Raw genomic sequence first — 17,922 nt, 5'->3', positions numbered from 1 at the left:
AGTTTAGAGAGCCGAATGTATACTTTGAAAGTATCAAGACTAGGATGAGAACTTAGATAAGTTTAGGAAAATGAATATGCAATTTCAGTGCATCGGGGCCTAGATAAGTATTCAGGACAAGTTTAGAGAGTTGAACGTAGAATTTGAGACTACCTAGATCTAAACAAGAATGTGCCAGAAGTTCGATGACCGCTACTATTTGAATTTCTCTAGCAGACATGGTAGAGGGTGCTTCGCTATAGCTTCCTACAACCAGTCCACGCCATCCATCCTCATCCTTCTGCTCTCCCTTTTGTTACTAACCTTTGGAATTTGAGAAGATAATCACTCCATTAGTGGAGATAGCTATATATAGAGAGCCACATGGGCCATATGGACCTATATTAGATGATTAGATGGGCCTTCATATACTTAACACCCCCCCTTCAAACTCAAGGTGAAAGTGGAGGATCTGAAGCATTGAGTTTGATCAAGTGAAGCCGATGCTGCTCTCGAGTTTGTGCTTTAGTGAAGAAATCAGCTAACTACAGCTTAGAAGGCACATATCGAAGAGCAATGGTTTGCTGATGACAATGAGACCAAGTAAAGAAGGCATCAACACCAATATGTTTAGTAAGTTCATGCTTCACAGGATCATTAGCAATTTGTATAGCTCCTATATTGTCACAAAGAAGAGGTGTGGCGACATCACAAGAAATCCCAAAAACAGCCAACAACCATCAAGGCCATACAATCTCTGAAGTAGTAGTGGCAAGTGCTCAAAGTTCTACCTTTGTACTAGAGCAAGATATAGCTCCCTGCTTCTTAGACTTCATGCAATAGGAGAGGAGCCAAGAAGAATACAATATCCGGTGATGGAACGATGATCCATTGGGTCACTTGCCCAAGTGGAGTCTGAGTAAGCATAGAGCTAAAGCGGACTATTATAGGCATAGAATAAACATCAAGATGTTGTCCCCCTTAAGTACCATAGCATACGAAGTAAATGTCCAAAATGAACAGAAGTAGGAGCACTCACAAACTGGCTCAAAATATGGACTGCATGAGCGATATCTAGTCTGGTAACGGTGAGATAAACAAGACTACCCACAAGGTGTCTATATCTAGAGGGTTCTGAAAGAGGTATACCATTAGTGGGACGAAGATGCAAGTGAAGATCCATGGGTGTGGTAGTCGTCCAATTGTTAGTGATACCTAAACGAGCAATAAGATCTTGTATGTACTTGGTCTAAGAAATATAGTATCCATTGGCACACTGCTTAACCTCAATGCCTAAGAAATAGCTGAGAGAACCTAAATTAGACATTTGAAAGTGTTCACCAAGCTACTGTTTCACAAGAGAAATATGCTCCACATCATCCCCCATAATCAATATATCATCAACATATAAAAGAAGCAAAGTACAACCACGTGATGAGAGATGAATAAATAGAGCAGGGTCATGATCACTAGGTTTGAAACCAGCAACCTTTATCACAGATACAAAATGTTCAAACCAAGCACGAGGGGCCTATTTAAGACCATATAAAGCACGGGAAAGCTAACAAACATAACCTGAAGGAGCATCAACACCTGGAGGTGGGTGCATATAGACTTCTTCATTCAAATCACCATGAAGGAAAGCATTCTTAACATCCATCTGAGATATGGCCCAAGAAGATGAAGCAGCCACTACAAGTAAAGTACGAACTATGGTCATGTGAGCAACAGGGGCAAATGTCTCTTCATAATCTAGTCTCAGAGTTTGCTGAAACCCCCACGCAACAAGATGGGCTTTATATCTCTCAATAGAACCATCTAACTTGGTTTTAATCTTGAAAACCCACTTACTAGTGATCGGTACAGTATGTGAAGGTAATGGGACAAGCTCCCAAGTGCCTTGAAGATCAAGAGCAGCAAGCTCCTCAGACATAGCGAGCTGCCACTCTGGAATACTAGAAGCTTCTTGATAAGTGGATGACTCATGAACAACAGCACTCGCACGTGGAAATCCCAACTTGTTAGGAGGCTGAATAGTAGCATGATTCCATAGATTATATTGTGGATCAACCTGTGTCTCATCAGAAATAGCACATGACTCATCAGTTATTAGTAAAATTAGCATGACTAGGAGCATCAAGACTGGTAGAGGAAGTAGAAATAGGAATAGGATGTTTAGGATGACGAGTGTAGTGCTTTGTAATTGATGGATGACAGTGGTGGAGAAGCAAGAAGGTTGGGTGGCTGATTATCAACAAGAGGTGGTGGAGATGTAGGAAGATTGGGTGGCTGATTATCAAGAGTGTCGGGTGGTGGAGATGTAGGAAGGTTGGGTGGCTGATTATCAAGGGTGTTGAAAGATGAAGGAATATGAATAAGTGGGCTGGAAGGGGACACACATTGTGGAGTGGCATCATCACTGATTGAAATAGGAGGAAGGAACATAAAGGAGGTGGACTCTATAGGAGCATATGCTGACTTTGTAAAGGAGCTATAAAAGAAAGGACGATCCTCAACAAAGGTGACATCATGGGAGATATGTATGTGGCGAGAAGAGGGATCACAACAATGATAACCCTTGTGCTTAGGACTATATCCTAGGAAAGCACACTCAACCGATTAAGCAATCAACTTTGTACGTTCACGAGGGGCAAGAAGAACATAGCATAGACATCCAAAAACTTGAAGATGATCATAGTGAGGAGGAGTTCCGAAAAGAACTTCACCAGGACACTTGTCAGATAATTTAGATGATTGTTGACTATTAATAAGATACATAGACGTCGAAATAGCCTCTCCCCAAAAGTGTGAAGGAACAAAAGAAGCAATTAAAAGTGTGCGAGTTGTTTCTATCAGATGATGATGTTTGCATTCAGCAACCCTGTTCTGAGCATGAGCACCAGGACACGAGAACTGAGCAAGAGTACCCTTAGAGTCTAGAAATTGGTGAACGGTAGCGAATAAATACTCCCCACTAGAATCAGAACAAAAAACTCGAATCGGGGTAGAAAACTGAGTGTGTACCATGCGAGCAAAGGTTTCATAAATATCGCACAATTGATACCGATGTTTCATGAAGTAAATCCAAGTATATCGAGAATGATCATCAATGAAAATAACATAATATTTATGACCACCCTTTGTAGCAAAAGGAGCAGGGCCTCATACATCAGAATGGATAAGATCAAAAGGTTTAGCAGCATGGGAATCACTAATAGAATATGGGAGTTGTATCTATTTCCCAAGCTTACAACCTTTACAATGGAAACTAGACTCGATAGATGTGGGACCTAAGCAACCATTATTTATTAAATTAGACAAACGAGACCCACATAAATGACCAAGATGATGATGCCACTTGGCAAAGGACGAGGCAGATGGCGATGATGACGAGGCGGTTGACCACACATGAACGGAAATGTGAGGAAGACGCAAGGTGTCGAGAACATAGAGGCTAGGTGAGCTGCTACAGTGATGGTCAATCCCAAGTATAGTCCCAGTGCGATGATCCTAAATAAAGCAAGATGAGGTATCAAATCTAACAAAATAGTTATGGTCAGCAAGCTGACCAACAGAAAGGAGGTTCATAGACAACTGAGGTACAAAAGAGACATCAGGAACAAAGAAATAAGAGTTGAAAAGAGAACCATGATGAGTGATAGGACAAGATGTATCATCTGTTGTTTGAATAGAAGCATCATCAGCAACCGGCTTGCAGGCCACAAGTTGAGACTGATCAGACATCGCATGGAAAGAAGCCCTAGAATCAAGCACCCAAGATGAAGATGAAGAACCAGCAGCAGTAGGAACTGACACAGATTGTCTAGGAGTGGAAACTATACCATGACCCCTAGTGGTGCGAGCAGCCCGACGAGCACGGAACTCAGCCAATTTCTCTAGATGATGCAAGAAACAATTATCCGGAGTATGGCTAGTTTTGCCACAATGCGGACAAGGCTCCTAAGAGACACCCTTTGGTGTACTAAACTTCTGAGAAGCAGCCAACACACTATGAGACACATGCATGGAAGAGGTCATAGACCAGAGACGTGTCTCTTCAGCGAGCAATTCTGATAGTGCCTTTCCCAAGGTTAGAGTGGAAGAATCGTGAAGCAACCAAGTACATATGGAATCAAATTCTGCTCTGACACCCATGACAAAACGATAAGTAAGGAACTTTTCAATAAATCTATGGGCTAGACAATCATCAGCTATACACTCAGGCACCGTAGAGGTCAAGGATCCCATCAGATGACCAAAAGCTGAGTAGTACTCATCAACAGACATGTCTTGCTGCTCAATGACATGAGTTTGCTGCATGAGAGTGTGCAAAAGAGCATCACTGTCCTAAACATAGCACTGCCTTCAAGCATGACCAGATAGCCTTGGCTGTTTTACACTTGGATAGACTCATAATCATAGATTGCTTAGTACTTTTAACCATGGTAGCCATCACCTTGCCATCATTAGTCTGGCAAGTTTTTACATCAACAGCATTACTCCAATCTTGCTAAAGTGCAGGAGGATCATCAGTTAGATGAAAAAGGAGCCCATGATCCCTTAAAGCAGTTTCCACACAAAAAGCCCACTCTGGGTAATTCTGACCATCAAGGGTAATATTGATAACAATAGTGTTGAGCTGCGACATGATTGAAAACTTCTAGCAGACCAACAAGGATGAAGAAAATCTATTACCACCATGATTGGAAGCAGCCTGAGATGTTCTCCACGAAAGCAGAGGATGAAGTAGTGGAAGATAGTCTCTGCGGAAGCAAAGGATGAAGCGCACGTGTTCGGCTGGACGACGAGCAGGAGACCTTGTAGATGGCCGCGTGCACAGGCGGGCGGACAGCCAGGCATGTGTGTAGGCAGAGCAGATGGTCACACGGATGGCCGCTCAGTCACACGTGTGCTGGAGGACGGATGGTCATATGGACGTGAGGCCGCACGTGATGAAGGCGAGCAAACCACGCGTGATGAAGATGCGCGCTTGACGAAGACTGATCGACGACAGGCCAAGCCACGTGAAGAACGAAGGAGCCACGATGGGTGGCGGATGGCCAAAAAATTGGATCCTGGGTGATTAGAGATTAGATTATCCCTAATTCGACCCCTAATTCTTGCTCTGATACCATGTTACTAACCTTTAGAATTTGAGAAGATAATCACTCCATTAGTGGAGATAGCTATATATAGAGAGCCACATGGGCCATATGGGCCTATATTAGATGGGCCTTCATATACTTAACACCTTTCCTACAACCCTACTGCGAGATGGTGGCATGCCGACTGCTGGCTTCGGTGACCGGCAATAAGCTACGCCATTAAGAATCCTTCCCCATGCCCTTCATTTGTCTTGAGCAATCTACTACAACGCTCACCTCAAGGCTGAAGTAGTGAAGTGCCATGCCTTATGCCCACCCCTGTGCGCAACTGTACTCGATAGAATGTCGCTTAAGTTTATGTCACTGGACAGGTCTGAAGCCAGCGTGTTACAATGTTTTGCCAAAAATTCAAATTTGAACTCTTTTTTTCTCCTTTTCCTCTCTTGTACATGCCTAGTTCTGGGTGGTTACATTGGTTCCTTACCCTTTTTTTCCTTTTGCCAAATATGTTACCATGGTTTTAGAAGCCATGTATCTGGGTGATTACACTTATACCCAGTTCCCAAACATTGTCTTATCTTGACCATATTTTTTGTATGCTAGTTGACACCATCATGGCTATCAAAATCGAGTATGGAGTGAAGAAAAATTGATGGGTGATCCATGTTTTCTGGTTAAATATGCTTGGGACAATGTGAAATGTAGCAATGCAAGTGGTAACACTTCGAGGATAATATCGCTGTGAGTATCTGAAGCATTAATTAGGAGGTCCTAATGATGATCTTATATGCGTGAGTATATTATCGATGCATTTGATTTATGTTGAATTCAAATTCTCATGCAAAGATCTCTCCAACAGCTATTTGCATGTCCCAATATCCAACAATTTTACACTGCTCACAGCACTCGAAAATTTTGTAAGTGTCCTCTGCTTTCATTATTTATGACCACAAACATACGTTAAGTTCAGTTCGACTCTAACAACTAGAGGGCTGATGCGCGTGTATCCTGGTGGTTGCGAGCATCAGTTGAGTATCTAAAGCATTATTTAGGAGGTCTGCTGAGCACTCCCCATGGGCTGGGATCCCTCACTGTGTAAACTGTCCTTGTAGGATGTGGCGCCTAGGCAAGCAACCTTCATGGCCTTTTATAGACCTAGGAGTCCTTCTAGACCTAGGAGTTTGTTTTCTAACAAGTGACAACATGCATTAAACCTCATTTTGATGCAAGTGTTGTTGTTCTGCCTCAAAATCTGTATTTGTCAGATGAATGAATGAGACTATTGTACGAAAGCCTTTTTTTTGTGTGTGACAGCATGTTGCCATAACTTTATCATCATCATCTTTTTTGGTTAATAAATTAAATCACTCTTACATGTTAAATATCTCAATATTTAATGTACCTTCCTCTGTAGCTTTTATCAAATGGCTCCAGCAAATTTAAGTTTACATAATGCAATTTGAAAATCAATTGATGAATAATAGCATACTTGTCGGAACTACGTTCCCATTGACTAAACTATAAGGCTTTTATTTCCTACCACTAGCTTGATATGTCATAAATCATGGTCAAGCTTGATAAAACCTAGATTTTTCCCCAAAATCCATTCATGTATAGTTTGAATCAACTATCTATTTACTTTTGGCCTTGCTCAATTTAATTGTGCAAATGTTGCAGGGATTTATCTTACAAAAATTTAAGTGGCTCAATACCTGATTCCCTACCAAGTTTGCCTTCCCTACAAGTTTTGTAAGTGTATATTTGTTGCAAATTATTATGAAGCCAAGGACTTTACCAATTTTCTTTCATTTTCTACAGAAATGTATCTGGCAAGCAGCTGAGTAGTGACTCCCTATGTAAAAATTACACCGGCTCACATGTTTTCAAGTTTTGAGTTTCTTCTCATTATCCAAAATGTCTCCGTTTAAGACATTTTTCCTTGAAAATAAGCCTAGGCCTGATTATCTTATATAATTTCAGATATGATCATGATGGGTCTAAATGCAACACACCATCACCAAGTCCACCATGAAATAAAGCAGCTATCATAGCTATTTCAGTAGTGGTTCCTGTGCTCGTGGTAGTACTTGTACTTCTTGCATATTTCATCTAGCAGGAGAAAAGAAAGCCTAATGGTATGCATCCTGTTGCTCTATTCTAAACAGATATGTATTAATGTTATCAGTTTATAATAGAGCGCTCTGTGGTTTTTAGGCCTAGTTTCCATTCAAAAAACTGGATGGGTACTTGCCTTTTTCTCTTTTCTTCGTCTAATAGAAATCGCAACAAAGCTTTTGTTGTCCTTTCCAAAAAATAATAGAGCGCTCTTTATAATACTTCACCTTTCTTATGTGATACTAGTGCAACCACTTTTCACACTTGGATCAACAAGGGATCCACAACCTGATAATGCTCTGGGAAGCATACAAAGTCACGAGGACAACCTGAAAAAAACTAAGAATTGCTGGTTCACATACAAAGAGCTGGACAAGTTCACTAATAATTTTAAGAAGTTCATAGGACAAGGAGGTTTTGGATCCATCTACTATGGTCATTTGAAAGATAATACTGAAGTTGCTGTCAAGATGCGTTCTGAATCACCATCATGTGGGCATGATGAATTTTTAGCTGAGGTACCAAATTTCAGCGACTTAGAAAAGTTGAAGGGGCATAATCAATTTTAAAATAATATGTGTTCTGTATCTTGTTGCATAGGTTCATAGCTGAGGTACCAAATTTCAGCGACTTTGATTGGTTACTGCTGGGAGAAAAATCATTTGGCACTGGTTTATGAGCACATGTCTCAAGGCAGTCTTTTTGATCATCTGAGAGGTTTGTCTATTGCAAACCTATTGAGTATTGATTTAGGCATAACCAACTATGTTACCTTTTCAAATTGCTTTGTAATGTCTATACATGTTTCAGACCTGAGAAGCCATCTTGATAGACTTTTACATAATTTTGGTATCAGAAAATAGAAGCCTTTTGGGGGTGTCTAGATGTCTTCCTTCTGAAGTGCCTAATCCATAGTGACAGCATGGTCACAAAATTTTTGCCAGCTTCCTTCTTATATTGTCCATCCATCTTAAATTTGGGACAAGGGGTGACTTGTTGCTGTCAGCTACACTGAGTTATCTCAAACCCAACTAGCAACCTGTGCTTTATTCATGTTGGTGTAAATAGTAGATTGTAAGAGGACTTTTATGTAAGAATGAGAAGAAATGAATAGAGAGGGGGTGTGTGCTAGGGACACACTAGTTTGACTTTCCCCCAAATTACAATATGGTATCAAGAGCTCAAGTTAGGGTTACCTCAACCCGCGGTGGCGGCACACGGGTGTGAGCGCGGTGGAGCGGTGGCCGGCAGCGGTCGCGTGCCATGGCGGATGGCACGGTCGAGCATGGCTTGGTCTGTGTGGGCCAGCGGTGGTACGAGCAGCCAGGCACAGGCGCATGGTGCGGCGGCCGACGCGGGCGAGTGGTGTGGCGGCTGGTGCAGGTGGGTGGTGTATGGCTGCGTGTGCGTGCGTACGGATGTGAGTAGTGGAGGAAGTTGGCTGCTACCTAGTCATGCGGCTGCTAGGAAGGAGTAGAGGAGGAAGTCTGCTGCCTAGGCATGCGGCTGCTGGGATGGAGCAGAGGAGGAAGTCTGTGTTAGTGGCTAGGAAAGATTTATTCCTATCTTGTGTTGGTTACTGCTACTTTAGTGTTTGGGAAGAATTAAAGGCTGTTTGTGAGTGTGCTATGCTAATTTGGTTGCTAGTGCTTGGGGAGAGTCTAATCCAGAAGGGAGATGGATCTAGGAGAAGCAAAGAAGAAAGCAAAAGAGGATGGGAATAAGGCGTCAGCTCAGAGCGGTGGCAAGAGTGGAGGTGATCCACTAGTTAGCAAGAGTGAGATGAAAAATGAGATGAGGTCTATGATTCAGGAAATCTTGTAGATGGGTATGATTGGCCCTAGGGTGGCACCTAATCTAAAGTTGGAACTCATACCAAATGATGTGAAGTTAGAGGAAAGCAAGAATTATCTGAGTTGGTCCAGAAGAGTGAAAGTGCTCCTAGGAGAAAAAGGGGTAGAGCATTATCTAGCAGAGGATTGTGTTGAGCCAGCTAACAAGCTTAGCCCTGAGTGGAGAGTTTGGCATACAACAAACTCTACCATAGTGGCATGGTTATTGGCATCCTTATCACCTGTCTGTTAGAAAAATGGTGGAAGCTATGCACACTATAGCACAAATATGAAAAACCCTGAGTAACATGTATTCTAGGCGAGGAAATGTGATGGTGATGATGGAAATTTAGAATAAGGCTGATGCAAGTGAAACAAGCAGGGCGGCCAGTGGAACAATATGCTAGTGAGTTGCAGTACTTGTGGGGGGAGTTGGATCACTATGCTCCACTTCATATGAGAGATCCACAGGATGCCCAAGATGTCCATAAGTGGGTAGAGAATATGAGGGTGACTCATTTCCTAAGGAACTTGGATCCTGAGTTTGAGAGCAGGAGGGAGGCCTTTTCTCACCAGGATAGTCTTCCTACCATTGAGGAGGTTGTGTCAGCCATGGTCATTGAGGAGAGCAGACTTTGGATGATGAGTAATAACAATCCTATAAAGTCAGCCTACACCACAGTGGCAGAGAGGAAGTGATACAACTATGGAGAGGAAGGACACTTGAGCTATAATTGTCCTGTTCCTAAAAACTATGGTGGTAGGAGTGGATCTCGTGGAGGTCATGGCGATGCTCATGGAAATCAAGGAGGTGGCCATGGTGGTCGTGGAGGAGGTCGTACAAGGGGTCATGGCAGAGGTCATGGTGGCCCTCAAGCCAATGCTACTACCATGGAGAGTGGTCCTCAAGTCAATGCTGCTACCATAGAGGAGGTTCCATCTCTCAACTTGACTGGGGAGTAGGTCAAGCAGTGTGAACAATGGCAGAAGATCAAAGCATCTGAAGTCTCCAAGACTACTCTAGCTGGTCCTATGATTGCCACCACCAGTCACTTTGGTGACTTTGCCAACTATGCCCACTTGGGCAAAGGTACTCAGGCACAGGCACTTGCATCCACATATAGGCATAACATAGAATGGGTCATTGATTCAGGAGCTTCCAAGCATGTCACAGGCATTGCTAGTTCTTTCAAAACATACACTCCACATTCCTATTCTGAGACTATTCAAACTACTGATGGCACCTCCCAACCCATTCATGGTGTAGGATCTATAGAGTGTACTCCATTCCTGTGCTTATCATATGTTTTGCATGTTCCTTCCTTCCTAGTCAATCTCCTCTCTGTTAGTTCACTTGTTGATCAGTTCAATTGCACTATTACATCTGATGAAAATCTTTGTATCTTTTAGGAGAAGAGGACTGGGAGAGTGATTAGGACTAGAGTTAGGCATAATGGGCTGTGGTTCATCAACCAGGCCGAGTCAGCATTAGCAGCAGCTGTTGGAGCAAAAGAGAGGGATCTCTTCTTGCTTCATTGCCAGTTAGGACATGTGCCTTTTGAAAGCTTGAATAAATTGTACCCCGATGTTTTTAAGGATGTGGACAGAAACAAACTTGTGTGTGATGCCTAGTGAACTTGGGAAGCATACAAGATCAACTTATCCCAGTATTGGTCTTCATAGTTGTGAACCTTTTATGTTAATACACTCTGATGTTTGGGGTCCCTGCTCAGTTACATCTTTGAGTGGATTTAAGTGGTTTGTCACCATTATTGATTGCTATAACCGTATGACATGGATTTACATGCTTAGGGGTAAGCATGAAGTTCTTCAATGCTTGAAAGACTTTCATAAATTGGTTGCAAATTAATTTAATGCCAAGATTCAAATTATCCGCACTGATAATGGGAAGGAGTATGTGAACAATGATTTTGCATGGAATTATACATCAAACCACCTGTCCTAATACCCCACCATAGAATGGTGTAGCCGAGAGGAAGAATCGACACTTGTTGGAGGTAGCAAGGTCACTGATGTTTAAAATGAATGTGCCTAAGTATCTCTAGAGTGAGGCAGTGCTAACAGCAGCATATTTAATCAACCGCATGCCATCCAGGATCCTTGGTATGGAGTCACCTTCTGAGCTTTTATTGGGACAACATGAGTTTAAAGTACCCCCAAGGTATTTGGTTGTGTTTGTTTTGTTAGGGACCACAGACCTTTAGTAGGAAAATTGGATTCTTAGGTGGTGAAATGTGTTTTCGTTGGATATTCTTCAACACAAATGTGATACAAGTGTTGGGACCCTTTTGGAAAGAAATTGTTTGAGTATGGATGTGACGTTTCATGAGTTTGAACCATACTACACAAAACCATGGGATCTTGATCCATTCTTGGAGGAATTCTCTTCAGTCACTAAGAGTGACAGTAGAGAGGGGGAGAATGGTTGTGTGCAGAATGATGGGGCAGCTGAAGAAGGGGTGATTGTTTGGGCTATCCCGTGCCCAATAGATGTGCCTACGGCTTAGGAGGTGGTGGATCAGGATACTATTGTGGATATGAGGAGTGATGCCTATGGGAATGGAGAGGTGATTATTGATGGAAATGAGGTGGCGATTGTTGAAGGGAGTGAAGAGGTGATTGTTGGGACAATCCCTTGTTCTACAAATGAAATGGGGACAAAGAATGGGGACACAGTTGCCAAAGAACCAATAGTGTATCGAAGGAGGTGATTTAAAAGTCAAGGGGAGCAATTCAGTTCACCATAGCCACAACAGTCTATCTTGCCAGTCCCAAACCTCTCCTTGGATCTCTCTCCATCGAGCTCCTCAACCCAATCTGGGTGAAGTGGTAATATTTTTCCTACCCCTAAACATGTAGAGTTACCTCTTGCACAATGTAGAGATACTAGACCCAATTTTGGAAAACTCCTATTCGTTATGGCTTTGAGCACCCTAGTACAGATCATGATATTGCCAATTTCCTCTCATATTCTCGTCTTTCACCTGCATATAAAGCATTTGTTGCATCTTTACAAATAGTGCCTATTCCAAAAGACTACAGGTGTGCAAAACAAGATCCTAGGTGGAATGAAGCAATGAAAGAGGAGATGTATGCCCTTTAGAAAAATAAGACATGGGAACTGATCCAACTTCCAAAGGGTAAGAAGATAGTGGGCTGTAAGTGGGTCTTCACTGTGAAGCAAAACCCAAAAGGAGAGGTGGATAGATACAAAGCAAGATTGGTTGCAAAAGGGTATAGTCAAACATATGGTATTGATTATGATGAGACCTTTGCTCCCGTGGCAAAAATGGGTACTGTTAGGACCTTGATCTCTTGTGCAGTTAATTTTGGTTGGCCTCTTCATCAATTAGATGTGAAGAATGCATTTCTTCATGGTGACCTACAGGAGGAGGTATATATGGAAATCCCACCGGGGTTTGCAAATAGTCAGACTATGGGGAAGGTGTGTAGACTTAGGAAGTCATTGTATGGGCTAAAGCAGTCACCCCGGTCGTGGTTTGATAGGTTCAGGCGAGCAGTTTGTGATATGGAATACACTCAATGCAATGGTGATCATACAGTTTTCTATACGCATAGGGGGCCATTTATCACCATTATGGCAGTATATGTGGATGACATAGTGATTATAGGAGATGATGTGGAGGAAATCAAATGTTTGAAGGAGAATCTAGGAAGAGCCTTTGAGGTAAAAGATCTAGGACCACTTCGGTATTTTCTTGGGATTGAGATTGCTAGGTCGCCTAAGGGAATTGTTCTCTCTCAAAGGAAATATGTCCTTGATCTATTGGCAGAAGCTAGAATGCTTGGATGTCTGCCATGTAGTACTCCCATGGACAAAAATCATCAGACCAATGCCCAGTCTTGAGATCCAGTTAATAGAGAAACATACCAAAGATTGGTCGGGAGATTGATATACCTATGTCATACATGGCCTGATATTTCCTATGCAGTGAGTGTGGTAAGTAGGTATATGCATGATCTTAGAACAGGACATATGGAGGTGGTCTATAGAATTTTGAGGTACCTGAAGGGAACCCCTGGGAGAGGGTTATGGTTCAGGAAGAGTGGGCACCTGAATTTGGAGGGATATTGTGATGCGGATTGGGCAAGTAGCAGGGACGATAGGAGGTCTACCTCTAGTTATTGTGTGTTTGTGGGAGGCAACCTTGTCTCATGGCGAAGCAAGAAGCAAGCGGTTGTGGCTCGGTCTACTGCAGAGGTCGAATATAGGGCAATAGCATTGAGCCTGTGTGAGATGTTGTGGTTAAAAGGCTTGTTGAAAGAGCTACGGCTATTAAGGAATGAGACTATGATGCTTCATTGTGACAACATTGCTGCGATTAATATTGCAAACAATTCGGTTCAGTTTGACCGCACTAAGCATGTGGAAATTGATAGGTTCTTCATCAAGGAGAACCTTGATAGTGGGATCCTAAGGCTAGGGTATGTAAAATCACGTAGTCATCTAGCGGATTGTTTCACAAAGGGTCTTGGACCTAGTGAGAATGAGTTGAGTTGTAACAAGATGGGCATGTTAGATATCTTTTGCCCATCTTGAGGGGGAGTATTGGTGTAAATAGTAGATTGTAAGGGGACTTTTATGTAAGAATGAGAAGAAATGAATAGAGAGGGGGTGTGTGCTGGGGACACACCTAGTGTGACTTTCCCCCAAATTACAATAACTCATAATACTGTATGACTTCAGCTAATGTGTATACTCAAGGATTGGTCTTAATTTTTGTTCTTAAGCTGAGCAATAATTCAAATAGAGAAGATTGTAATAAAACTAGAAAAATAAACACACCATTTTTTTAAACTGATATGTGAATAATTAAACCATTCTTTTCTATTAAAACATCGAAGGTAAAAGTGGTGCTGCTGAAGCCTTGAATTGGAGAACACGTGTACAAATAGTGCTTGAAGCTGGACAAGGTATGTTGCAATAAAAACATATGAAGAAACCTGGACTTTTCTAAGTATATATCCTCCATGTTATATGATCATTTTTGGCATTTCCTGTATATATAAAGGCCTGGACTATCTGCACAAACCCTGCAATTTGCCAATAGTTCATCGGGATGTAAAGACTAGCAACATTCTCTTGGGTCAAAGTCTGCAAGTTAAAATAGCTGATTTTGGACTTTCCAAGACATATCTTAGCGATAGTCAGACTCACATATCAGCAATTGCTCTGGCACAGCTGGTTACATGGATCCTGAGTATGTCTTTCCCTGTGTACTACTATTGACATTTTGGTAACTTTTTCATATCGATATTTTTTAATGAATACATCGTAAACATCTGACTTTGCAAAGTACGTGAAAGAAAACTAGTAAAATAAGTGTTAATATAGGCAACATGGTTTCTTATCCATGCAGTTTTCTTTTCTTTTTTTAACGCAATCCATGCAGTTTTCTTATTCAATAAAAATTAGGCATGTCTGGTGTCATTTTTCCTTGAACGTTCTTGTTACTGTTTCTTCAGGTACTACCTCACTTGAAGGTTAACCGAGAGCAGTGATGTGTACAAGCTTTGGAGTAGTTCTGCTTGAGGTAGTCATAGGCGAGCCCCCAATAGTGCCAGGCCAAGGCCACATCATTCAGCGTGTCAAACAGAAGATTGTCACTGGCGATGTCGGCTCAGTTGCTGATTTGCGACTTGGAAGTGCCTATGACATCAGCTCCATGTGGAAGGTAATCGACGCCACTATGATGTGCACTGCAGATTCTGTTGCTCAAAGGCCGACGATGGCCACAGTTGTGATACAGTTGAAAGAGAGCCTGGTGTTGGAGGAAGCTCATGATCACTACTACAAAAATGATTTTTAGCAATGCTGTTTTTTAGGGGTGGCTCCACTACCAACCGCCCCTACAGTGGGTGAGCTCAGGTCCCATGAATTTCAGCCGCCCCTACAAATCTAACAGTAGGGACGGCTGGTGATACGAGCCGCCCCTACAAATGGGTAGATTCAAATGGGTAGATTTGTAGGGGCGGCTCACTCACCATCCACCCCTACTGTTAGATTTGTAAGGGCGGCTCAATCACCGGTCGCCCCTACAAATGTCCGCTTGTATAAATGGCTGCAGCCCCCTTCTTCCTCCTCGGGTCACTCACTCCAACCCATGAAAAAAAGGTAGGGAGGTCTTGGGCACCTCCCAAAAATTGCTCTACTAAGGGGGGAATGTTTTGGTCTCAAATCCTTTGGTGGAGAGGTTGTAGAAGGTAAGAAAATGCTATTGCACACTTTTTTTAAGTTTTAATGGTTGGTTAGTGAGTAATTAGAGTTTTGCTTTTCTCTCTCTTCTATGGTGCTTGAGCTACTTATAAAGTAAATTAGACCCAAGTTTTGAATGTACTAGGGTAAATTAGGCAGAGAAACAAGATCATACCCTTATTTGGTCCATGTTTCTTGATTTTAGTGAACAATTGTTAGTTTTATGGATGTTTCATGTGCATGTAGATCTAGATCTAGGGTTTGGTTTTTTTATTAATTTTGTTTTTGTAAATTTATGTTTGATGAAATTGGACTAGGGTTTGCATGAAAGATATTGGATAAAATATAATTGTTGCTAATTGTTGTCTTTGAAATTGTTTATCGTAATCAACAAATATGTATTTTAATTATTTATGGATAAATGGGCCATTAATTAATTTTCCTCTACCATGGTGTGTTTGTATGCTTTATGTAATTATATTTGATTTATATTCATATATATCTGAAGTATATACAATTATTCTCAAGTAATTATTAATTTGATTCATTTTTATATATATCTGAATAAGTAGTCCTTTAAAGTTTGTTTTGTTGTTGTTGTAAAAGATGGAGTATAGGAACTCTTGGATGTATGGTTCGTTAAGGTTCAAGGCAGGTTTCCGTGAAAAGGTGGATAAATTTATTGAAGCCGCAAAGAAGCATGCAACGACATTGGTAGAGAATAAAGATATAATTATTTGTCCATATAAAGATTGCAAGAACCGTATGGCAGGGATAGATGTGACTATCATCAGATCACATTTGATTCTACGAGGATTTGTTGAGGACTATACAGTGTGGATTCATCATGGTGAAACGGTTATTGTTAACGACGAGGATAAGGAGGAATATGATGACGAAACCCTAGAATCCCTTTCCCAATATTCAACATAGCTTGATGCACGAATGGATCTCGAGTTTGGCAATGAACAAGGTGGTGATGCTGGTGGTTGGGATGGTAACGACAAAGGTGGCGCCAATAATGATGGTGGAGCACGTGTCGGGGATGATGATTTGGAGGACATGATTCGAGCCCTTGGACCAAAGATTTTACTAAAGAGCCCGCAAGGTCTAGAAAATTTGGAAAGGGTGACAAAAGCATCGAATGTGACTGTGTATGGTGTTGAAAAGGGCTATCTGACACATTGGACATTGCTATGTTTTGTGCTTGAGCTACTCATCCTAAAGGCTAAGTATGGCTGGTCAGACTGTAGTTTCAATGATCTATTGCGTCTCCTGTCATGGGTGCTGCCACAACCAAACTCAGTTCCTGCCAACACATACCAAGCGAAGAAGGTCATAAGTCCATTGACAATGGGGGTTGAAAAAAATCCATGCATGCCCCAACCACTATATCCTTTTTCATGGCAAAACATTCAAGTAACTAGATAAATGTCCCCGGTGTGGGGCCAGCCGGTACAAGAACAATTACCTTTATGGTGGGGACAAAGCCTCCACAGGGAAAAAGAGGAATAAGAAGGGTACAAAAAAGGTGGTACAAGAATCTCAGCCCCTAGAGGACACTCCATTAGGCAACGATGCAAAGCAGAGAAGAATTCCTGCCTTGGTAATGTGGTACCTGCTAGTGATCGAGCGCTTTAGACATATCTTCCTAAACCCTAAAGAAGCTGCACTCATGACATTGTGGGATGATGAGCGCAAGATGGATGATGATAAGATTGCACACCCGGTTGATTGTAGTCAGTGGCAAAGGATCGATGAGAAGCACAAAGAATTCTGCGATGACCCAAGGAATGTATGGTTTGGCTTGAGCACCGATGGAATGAATCCTTTCAATGAGAGGATAAGCGACCACAACACTTGTCCAGTGATCTTGACCATGTACAACATCCCAACGTGGTTGTGTCAGAAGAGAAAGTACCTTCTCCTCACTATTCTTATTTTTGGCCCTAAACAACCAGGCATTGATATAGACGTGTTCCTCGAGCCTTTGATGCAAGAAATGGAGAGGCTATGGAGGCATGGGGAGCCGATGTATGATGCATTCCGAAAGGAGGGCTTCATATGTAGAGCAATAATATTTGTTACTACCAATGATTACCTCACGTTGTTTGTTTTGTCTGGACAGATCAAAGGGAAGACGTGATGCTTGGTTTACTTGGATGGTACTACATGGGTGTTCCTGGATGCATCCAAGAAGATAGTTTACCTAAGGAACCGGCAATTCTTAAAGACAATTCACAAGTACCGCAGCAAATTGTTCTTTAGATTTTATGACAACACCCTAGAGATTGAACCCCCTCCAGAGAGATGTCATAACGGAGAACACATGTATAGAATGGTGAAAAACATACGCGTCATCTATGGAAAGAAGAATCCGGATGGGACGAACAGAGATAGAAGCGCACCTCCTATCGAAGGTGTACCTTTTAAGAAACAATCGATCTTCTTTCAGTATCTGCCTTATTGGCTAGACTTGAGGTCCCCCATGCCATTGATGTTATGCACATGTAGAAGAATGTCTTTGAGAGTCTCATTGCTACCTTGATGGACACAGGCAAGTCAAAGGATGGTCTAAAATCACAGAAAGACATAGTGTAGCTAAACGTGATGCCACAGCTTAACCCAGTACCTGAGGCTAATGGAAAATACA

The 17,922-nt window shown here is 42.0% G+C and overlaps 2 pseudogenes; both read left to right on the top strand.

Moving 5' to 3' along the window:
- The first annotated feature begins 5,698 nt into the window (after positions 1-5,698).
- Positions 5,699-14,883, top strand: LOC136548606 (putative leucine-rich repeat receptor-like protein kinase At2g19210; annotated as a pseudogene).
- On the top strand, positions 9,488-10,467 carry LOC136550655 (uncharacterized; annotated as a pseudogene).
- Positions 14,884-17,922: the final 3,039 nt, after the last annotated feature.

The sequence above is a fragment of the Miscanthus floridulus genome, chromosome 4, assembly GCF_019320115.1.
Source record: "Miscanthus floridulus cultivar M001 chromosome 4, ASM1932011v1, whole genome shotgun sequence".
NCBI lineage: Eukaryota > Viridiplantae > Streptophyta > Magnoliopsida > Poales > Poaceae > Miscanthus > Miscanthus floridulus.
This window is presented reverse-complemented; position numbering and strand designations above follow the sequence as displayed.